Source organism: Arachis ipaensis, chromosome B4 (assembly GCF_059453495.1).
Source record: "Arachis ipaensis isolate K30076 ecotype BB chromosome B4, ASM5945349v1, whole genome shotgun sequence".
NCBI lineage: Eukaryota > Viridiplantae > Streptophyta > Magnoliopsida > Fabales > Fabaceae > Arachis > Arachis ipaensis.
The window spans coordinates 85,039,333-85,049,149 of record NC_142439.1 but is presented as its reverse complement, the minus strand read 5'-3'; the positions used below and the strand labels follow the sequence as shown (position 1 = coordinate 85,049,149).

The 9,817-nt window shown below is 37.7% G+C and overlaps 1 non-coding gene across 1 annotated transcript; it reads right to left on the bottom strand.

Annotated features, from left to right (window-relative positions):
- Positions 1–3,344: 3,344 nt before the first annotated feature.
- Positions 3,345–3,452, bottom strand: LOC148568204 (small nucleolar RNA R71). Its single transcript, XR_015882255.1, has one exon. It is a non-coding gene; the product is annotated as a small nucleolar RNA R71 (small nucleolar RNA).
- Between the last annotated feature and the right edge of the window lie 6,365 nt (positions 3,453–9,817).

The following is a 9,817-nucleotide window of genomic DNA, read 5'->3' as shown; positions in this document are numbered from 1 at the left end:
ACTTATGTATTTTCAACGGTAGAGTTTCTACACACCATAGATTAAGGTGTGGAACTCTGCTGTTCCTCATGAATTAATACAAAGTACTACTGTTTTTCTATTCAATTCAACTTATTTCGCTTCTAAGATATCCATTCGCACTTCAACATGAATGTGATGATTGTGACAGTCATCATCATTCCCTATGAACACGTGCCTGACAACCACTTCCGTTCTATCTTAGATTGAATGAGTATCTCTTGGATTCCTTAATCAGAATCTTCATGGTATAAGTTAGAACCCATGGATGGCCATTCCTGAGATCCGAAAAGTCTAAACCTTGTCTGTGGTATTTCGAGTAGGATCTGAGAAGGGATGGCTGTGACGAGCTTCAAACTCGCGAGTGCTGGGCGTAGTGACAGATGCAAAAGGATCAATGGATCCTATTCCAGTATGATCGAGAACCGATAGATGATTAGCCATGCAGTGACAGCGCATTGGACCATTTTCACTGAGAGGACAGGATGTAGCCATTGACAACGGTGATGCCTAACATACAGCTTGCCATAGAAAGGAGTAGGACTAATTGGATGAAGACAGCAGGAAAGCAGAGGTTCAGAGGGACGAAAGCATCTCTATACGCTTATCTGAAATTCTCACCAATGAATTACATAAGTATTTCTATCTTTATTTTCTGTTCATTTATTATTATTATTCAAAAACTCCATAACCATTTGATATCCGCCTGACTGAGATTTATAAGGTGACCATAGCTTGCTTCATACCGACAATCTCTGTGGGATCGACCCTTACTCACGTAAGGTTTATTACTTGGACGATCCAGTGCACTTGCTGGTTAGTTGTATCGAAGTTGTGACAAATTATGAATTAAGATTAGAGCACCAAGTTTTTTTGGAGCCATTACCAAGGATCACAATTTCGTGCACCAAGTTTTTGGCGCCGTTGCTGGGGATTGTTCGACTTTGGAGAACTGACGGTTCATCTTGTTGCTCAGATTAGGTAATTTTCTTGTTATTTTATTTTCAAAAAAAAAAAAATTTGTTTTCAAAATCTTTCAAAAAAAAATGTTCCCTTTGTTTTCGAAAATTATTTCAGAATTTTAAAGAATGAATTCTAGAGTTTCATGGTAACATGTAGAGGCCTGGCTGGCTGTAAAGCCATATCCAAATTCTTTTGAATTAAGGCTTCCACTTGTCAACATAAAAGGCATGTATATGAAGTTGGATAAAGTATCAGCTGTTATATGCCTGATTTGTATCTTCTAAAGCTTGGCTGGCTAGTGAGCCATGTCTAACCCTTGGATTGGAGCTTTAGGCTAACATTGAAAGATTCCTGGAATTCTTATTAAAAATTTTTGAATTTCTTATTTTCTTTTTCCTATATGTTTTTCGAAAAAATATACAAAAATCCAAAAAAATTAATAAAATCATAAAAATAAAAAAAAATACTTTATGTTGTTTGTTTGAGTCTTGAGTCAATTTTTAAGTTTGGTGTCAATTGCATTTTTTTTTTAAATTTATGCATTTTTCGAAAATTCATGCATTCATAGTGTTCTTCATGATCTTCAAGTTATTCTTGGTAAGTCTTCTTGTTTGATCTTGATGTTTTCTTATTTTGTGTCTTTTGTTGTTTTTCATGTGCATCTTTGCATTCATAGTGTCTAAGCATTAAAGATTTCTAAGTTTGGTGTCTTGCATGTTTTCTTTGCATCAAAAATTTTTCAAAAATATGTTCTTGATGTTCATCATGATCTTCAAAGTGTTCTTGGTGTTCATCTTGACATTCATAGCATTCTTGCATGCATCACATGTTTTGATCTGAAATTTTCATGCATTGAGTCTTTTTCATGTTTTTCTCTTTCATCATTAAAAATTCAAAAATAAAAAAAAATATCTTTCCCTTTTTCACTCATAAATTTTCGAAAAATTGAGTTGACTTTTTCAAAACTTTTTAAAATTTAGTTGTTTCTTATGAGTCAAATCAAATTTTCAATTTAAAAATCTTTTTCAAAAAATCAAATCTTTTTCATTTTTCTTATTTTCGAAAATTTTAAAAATATTTTTTCAAAAATCTTTTTCCTAATTTTACATCATATTTTCGAAAATATCATCAACAATTAATGTTTTGATTCAAAAATTTAAAGTTTGTTACTTGTTAAGAAAGATTCAAACTTTAAGTTCTAGAATCATATCTTGTGATTTCTTGTGAATCAAGTCATTAATTGTGATTTTAAAAATCAAATCTTTTTTTCAAAACTAATTTCAATCATATCTTTTCAAAAATATCTTTTTATCTTATCTTTTTCAAAAATCATATCTTTTTAATCATATCCTTTCATATCATATCTTTTTCAAAAATCTTTTCTAACTTCCTATCTTTTTAAAATTGATTTTCAAATCTTTTTCAACTAACTAATTGACTTATTTACTATCTCTTATCTTTTTCAAAACCACCTAACTAATCTTCTCTCTCTAATTTTCGAAAATTACCTTCCTCTTTTTCAAAATTCTTTTAATTAACTAATTATTTCAATTTTTAATTTTAATTTTATTTCATTCCTAATTTTCGAAAAATACTAACCTTTTTCAAAATTTATTTCGAAAATTTTTCTCTCCCTCATCTCCTTTTATTTATTTTATTCATTTACTAACACTTCTCTTCATCTCATATCTCTGCTCTCGTCACCCTTCTGTTTGGATTCTCCTTTCTTTTCTCTTCTACTCTTCTTTTCTTCTACTCACAATAAGGGAACCTCTATACTGTGGAAAAAAAGATCCCTATTATTATTTTTCTGTTCCCTTCTCTTTCATATGAGCAGGAGCAAGGACAAGAACATTCTTGTTGAAGCAGATCCTGAACCTGAAAGGACTCTAAAAAGGAAACTAAGAAAAGCTAAAATACAACAATCCAGAAATAACCTTACAGGAATTTTCGAACAAGAAGAGAAGATGGCAGCTGAAAATAATAATAATGCAAGGAGGATGCTTGGTGACTTCACTGCACCTAATTCCAATTTACATGGAAGAAGCATCTCAATTCCTACCATTGGAGCAAACAACTTTGAGCTGAAACCTCAATTAGTTTCTCTGATGCAGCAGAACTACAAGTTTCATGGACTTTCATCTGAAGATCCTTTTCAGTTCTTAACTGAATTCTTGCAAATATGTGATACTGTTAAGACTAATGGAGTAGATCCTGAAGTCTACAGGCTCATGCTTTTCCCTTTTGCTGTGAGAGACAGAGCTAGAATATGGTTGGATTCTCAACCTAAAGATAGCCTGAACTCTTGGGATAAGCTGGTCACGACTTTCTTAGCCAAGTTCTTTCCTCCTCAAAAGCTTAGTAAGCTTAGAGTGGATGTTCAAACCTTCAGATAGAAGGAAGGTGAATCCCTCTATGAAGCTTGGGAGAGATACAAGCAACTGACCAAAAAGTGTCCTTCTAACATGCTTTCAGAATGGACCATCCTGGATATATTCTATGATGGTCTGTCTGAATTAGCTAAGATGTCATTGGATACTTTTGCAGGTGGATCCATTCACCTAAAGAAAATGCCTGCAGAAGCTCAAGAACTTATTAACATGGTTGCTGATAACCAGTTTATGTACACTTTTGAGAGGAATCCTGTGAGTAATGGGACGCCTCAGAAGAAGGAAGTTCTTGAAATTGATACTCTAAATGCCATATTAGCTCAGAATAAAATATTGACTCAGCAAGTCAATATGATTTCTCAGAGTCTGAATGGAATGCAAGCTGCATCCAACAGTACTCAAGAGGCATCTTCTGAAGAAGAAGCTTATGATCCTGAGAACCCTACAATAGCAGAGGTGAATTACATGGGTGAACCCTATGGGAACACCTATAACCCCTCATGGAGAAATCACCCAAATTTCTCATGGAAGGATCAACAAAAGCCTCAACAAGGCTTTAATAATGGTGGAAGAAACAGGTTTAACAGTAGTAAACCTTTTCCATCATCCACTCAGCAGCAGACAGAGAATTCCGAGCAGAATCCATCTAGCTTAGCTAATTTAGTCTCTGATCTATCTAAGGCCACTCTGAGTTTCATGAATGAAACAAGGCCATCCATTAGAAATTTGGAGGCACAAGTGGGCCAGCTGAGTAAGAAGATCACTGAAACCCCTCCTAGTACTCTCCCAAGCAATACAGAAGAGAATCCAAAGAGAGATTGCAAGGCCATTGATATAACCATCATGGCCGAATCCAAGGAGGAAGGGGATGACGTGAATCCCAAGGAGGAAGACCTCCTAGGACGTTCAGTGATCAACAAGGAGTTTTCCTTTGGGGAACCAAAGGAATCTGAGGCTCATTTAGAGACCATAGAGATTCCATTGAACCTCCTTATGCCCTTCATGAGCTTTGATGAGTATTCTTCTTCTGAAGAGAATGAGGATGTTACTGAAGAGCAAGTTGCCAAGTACCTTGGTGCAATCATGAAGCTGAATGCCAAACTATTTGGTAATGAGACTTGGGAAGATGAACCTTCCTTGCTCATCAAAGAATTGAGTGATCTGGATCAACTGACATTGCCTCAGAAGAAACAGGATCCTGGAAAGTTCCTAATACATTGTACCATAGGCACTATGACCTTTGAGAAGGCTCTATGTGACCTGGGGTCAGGAATAAACCTCATGCCACTCTCTGTAATGGAGAAACTAGGAATCTTTGAGGTATAAGCTGCCAGAATCTCATTAGAGATGGCAGACAACTCAATAAAACAGGTTTATGGACAAGTAGAGGACGTGCTAGTAAAGGTTGCAGGCCTTTACATCCCTGCTGATTTCATAATCCTAGATACTAGGAAGGATGAGGATGAATGCATCATCCTTGGAAGACCTTTCCTAGCCACAACAGGAGCTGTGATAGATGTTAACAGAGGTGAATTAGTCCTTTAATTGAATGGGGACTCTCTTGTGTTTAAAACACAAGGTTATCATCCTGTAAACATGTAAAAGAGGCACGATAAGCTTCTCTCAGTACAGTGTCAGATAAAGCCCCCACAATCAAACTTTAAGTTTGGTGTTGGGAGGCCTCAGCCAAACTCTAAGTTTGGTGTTGAATCCCCACATCCAAACTCTAAGTTTGGTGTTGGGAGTCTATAAAATTGACCTGATCACCTGTGTGGCTCCATGAGAGCCCACTGTCAAGCTATTGACATTAAAAAAGCGCTTGTTGGGAGGCAACCCAATTTTTATTTATCTAATTTTATTTTTATTTTATTATTCTTTCATGTTTTATTAGGTTCATGATCATGTGGAGTCACAAAATAAATATAAAAATGAAAAACAGAATAAAAAACAGCAGAAGAAAAATCACACCCTGGAGGAAGGACTTACTGGCGTTTAAACGCTAGTAAGGAGCATCTGGCTGGCGTTCAATGCCAGAACAGAGCATGGATCTGGCGTTGAACGCCAGAAACAAGCAGCATCCTGGTGTTCAGACGCCAGAAATGCACACTGAGAAAAGCTGGCGCTGAACACCAGAAACAAGCATAGAACTGGCGTTCAATGCCAGAATTGCATGCAAAGGCATTTTACATGCCTCAATGGTGCAAGGATGCAATTCCTTGACACCTCAGGATCCGTAGACCCCACAGGATCATCTCAGCATCTGTGAACCCCACAGGATCCCCACCTACCTCCACTCATACTCTTCCCTCTTCTTAATGTTCACCCTCTCTTCCCAATAAACACCCTTCCTCAAAACCCTTCAACAATCACCTCAAGCTCTCTTCCCTACTACCCCTTCACCACTCACATCCATCCACTCTTCCCCATAAACCTACCTCATAAACCCCACCTACCTTCAAAATTCAAAATCACTTTCCCACCCAAACCCACCCCATATGGCCGAACCTTAACCCCTCTCCCTCCACTATATAAACCTCTCCATTCTTCTTCATTTTCACACAACACAACCCTCTCTTCCTCTTCTTGGCCGAAACACAAACCTCTCTCCCTCTCCTCTATTTCTTCTTCTTCTTCATGTCTTCTTTCTTCTCTTGCTCGAGGGCGAGCAATATTCTAAGTTTGGTGTGGTAAAAGCATAAGCTTTTTGTTTTTCCATTACCATTGATGGCACCTAAGATCGGAGAATCCTCTAGAAAAGGGAAAGAGAAGACAAAAGCTTCCACCTCCGAGTCATGGGAGATGGAAAGATTCATCTCCAAAGCCCATCAAGACCACTTCTATGATGTTGTGGCCAAGAAGAAGGTGATCCCCGAGGTCCCTTTCAAACTCAAGAAAAATGAGTATCTGGAGATCCGACATGAGATCCATAGAAGAGGTTGGAAAGTTCTAACAAACCCCATCCAACAAGTCAGAATTCTAATGGTTCAAGAGTTCTATGCTAATGCATGGATCACTAGAAACCATGATCAAAGTAAGAACCCAAACCCAAAGAATTATCTCACCATGGTTCGGGGGAAATACTTAGATTTTAGTCCGGAAAATGTGAGGTTGGCGTTCAACTTGCCAATGATGAAAGAAAATGCACGCCCCTACACAAGGAGAGTCAACTTTGATCAAAGGTTGGACCAAGTCCTCATGGACATATGTGTGGAAGGAGCTCAATGGAAAATTGACTCAAAAGACAAACCGGTTCAACTGAGAAGACTGGACCTTAAGCCTGTAGCTAGAGGATGGTTGGAGTTCATTCAACGCTCAATCATTCCCACTAGTAACCGGTCTGAAGTTACTATAGACCGGGCCATCATGATCTATAGCATCATGATTGGAGAAGAGGTGGAGGTTCATGAGATTATACCTCAAGAACTCTACAAGGTGGCTGACAAGTCCTCCAATATGGCAAGATTAGCTTTTCTTCACCTCATTTGCCATCTATGCAATTCGGCTGGGATTGACATAGAGGGAGATATCCTCATTGATGAGGACAAGCCCATCACTAAGAAAAGGATGGAGCAAACAAGAGAGCCTATTCATGGATCTCAAGAGGCGCATGAAGAAGCTCATCACCAAGAAATCCCTGAGATGCCTCAAGGGATGCACTTTCCTCCACAGAACTTTTGGGAGCAAATCAACTCCTCCCTAGGAAAATTGAGTTCCAACATGGGACAACTAAGGGTGGAACATCAAGAGCACTTAATCATCCTCCATGAAATTAGAGAAGATCAAAGAGCTATGAGGGAGGAGCAACAAAGACAAGGAAGAGACATAGAAGAGCTCAAGGACATCATTGGTTACTCAAGAAGGAAATGCCACCATCACTAAGGTGGACTCATTCCTTGTTCTCAAATTTTCTGTTTTTTGTTTTCTTATGTTAAATGTTTATCTATGTTTGTGTCTTTATTATATGATCATTAGTGTCTAAGTGTCTATGCCTTAAAGTAGTGAATATGAATCCATCACCTCTCTTAAATGAAAAATGTTTTTAATTCAAAAGAACAAGAAGTACATGAGTTTCGAATTTATCCTTTAACTTAGTTTAATTATATTGATGTGGTGACAATACTTTTTGTTTTCTGAATGAATGCTTGAACAATGCATATGTCTTTTGAAGTTGTTGTTTATGAATGTTAAATATGTTGGCTCTTGAAAGAATGATGACAAGGAGACATGTTTTTTGATAATCTAAAAAATCATAAAAATGATTCTTAAAGCAAGAAAAAGCAGTGAATACAAAAAGCTTGCAGAAAAAAAAAGAAGAAAAATGGCGAAAAAAAAATAGAAAGAAAAAGAAAAAGCAAGCAGAAAAAGCCAAAAGCTCTTAAAACCAAAAGGCAAGAGCAAAAATCCAATAGCCCTTAAAACCAAAAGGCAAGGGTAAGAAAAAGGATCCCAAGGCTTTGAGCATCAGTGGATAGGAGGGCCTAAAGGAATAAAATCCTGGCCTAAGCGGCTAAACCAAGCTGTCCCTAACCATGTGCTTGTGGCGTGAAGGTGTCAAGTGAAAACTTGAGACTGAGTGGTTAAAGTCAAGGTCCAAAGCAAAAGAAGAGTGCTTAAGAACCCTGGACACCTCTAATTGGGGACTTTAGCAAAGCTGAGTCACAATCTGAAAAGGTTCACCCAATTATGTGTCTGTGACAATTATGTATCCGGTGGTAATACTGGAAAACAAAGTGCTTAGGGCCACGGCCAAGACTCATAAAGTAGCTCTGTTCAAGAATCAACATACTGAACTAGGAGAATCAATAACACTATCTGAACTCTGTGTTCCTATAGATGCCAATCATTCTGAACCTCAATGGATAAAGTGAGATGCCAAAATTATTCAAGAGGCAAAAAAGCTACAAGTCCCGCTCATCTGATTGGAGCTATGTTTCATTGATATTTTGAAATTTATAGTATATTCTCTTCTTTTTATCCTATTTGATTTTCAGTTGCTTGGGGACAAGCAACAATTTAAGTTTGGTGTTGTGATGAGCGGATAATTTATACGCTTTTTGGCATTATTTTTAGTATGTTTTTAGTAGGATCTAGTTACTTTTAGGGATATTTTTATTAGTTTTTATGTTAAATTCACATTTCTGGACTTTACTATGAGTCTGTGTCTTTTTCTATGATTTCAGGTATTTTATGGTTGAAATTGAGGGACTTGAGCAAAAATCAGATTCAGAGGTAGAAGAAGGACTGCTGATACTGTTGGATTCTGACCTCCCTGCACTCAAAGTGGATTTTCTGGAGCTACAGAACTCAAAATGGCGCGATTCCAATTGCGTTGGAAATTACACATCCAGGGATTTCCAGAAATATATAATAGTCCATACTTTTCTCAAGTTTAGATGATGCAAAAGGGCGTCGAACGCCAGTTCTATGCTGCAGTATGGAGTTAAACGCCAGAAACACGTCACGAACCAGAGTTGAATGCCAGAAACACGTTACAAAATGGTGTTCAACTCCAAGAATGACCTCTCCACGTGTAAACTTCAAGCTCAGCCCAAGAACACACCAAGTGGGCCCCGGAAGTGGATTTCTGCATCAATTACTTACTTCTGTAAACCCTAGTAGCTAGTTTAGTATAAATATGACTTTTTACTATTGTATCTACATCTTTAGTTTCATCTTTAGATCACGTTTTGGGGCTGGCCATTTGGCCATGCCTGAACTTTATCACTTACGTATTTTCAATGGTAGAATTTCTACACAGCATAGATTAAGGTGTGGAGCTCTGCTGTTCCTCATGAGTTAATACAAAGTACTACTGTTTTTCTATTCAATTCAACTTATTCTGCTTCTAAGATATCCATTCGCACTTCAACATGAATGTGATGATCGTGACAGTCATCATCATTCCCTATGAACACGTGCCTGACAACCACTTCCATTCTATCTTAGATTGAATGAGTATCTCTTGGATTCCTTAATCAGAATCTTCGTGGTATAAGTTAGAACCCATGGATGGCCATTCCTGAGATCTGGAAAGTCTAAACCTTGTCTGTGGTATTCCGAGTAGGATTTGAGAAGGGATGGCTGTGACGAGCTTCAAACTCGCGAGTGCTGGGCGTAGTGACAGACGCAAAAGGATCAATGGATCCTATTCCAGTATGATCGAGAACCGACAGATGATTAGCCATGCAGTGACAGCGCATTGGACCATTTTCACTGAGAGGACAGGATGTAGCCATTGACAACGGTAATGCCTAACATACAGCTTGCCATAGAAAGGAGTAGGACTGATTGGATGAAGACCGTAGGAAAGCAGAGGTTCAGAGGGACGAAAGCATCTCTATACGCTTATCTGAAATTCTCACCAATGAATTACATAAGTATTTCTATCTTTATTTTCTGTTTATTTATTATTATTATTCGAAAACTCCATAACCATTTGATATCCA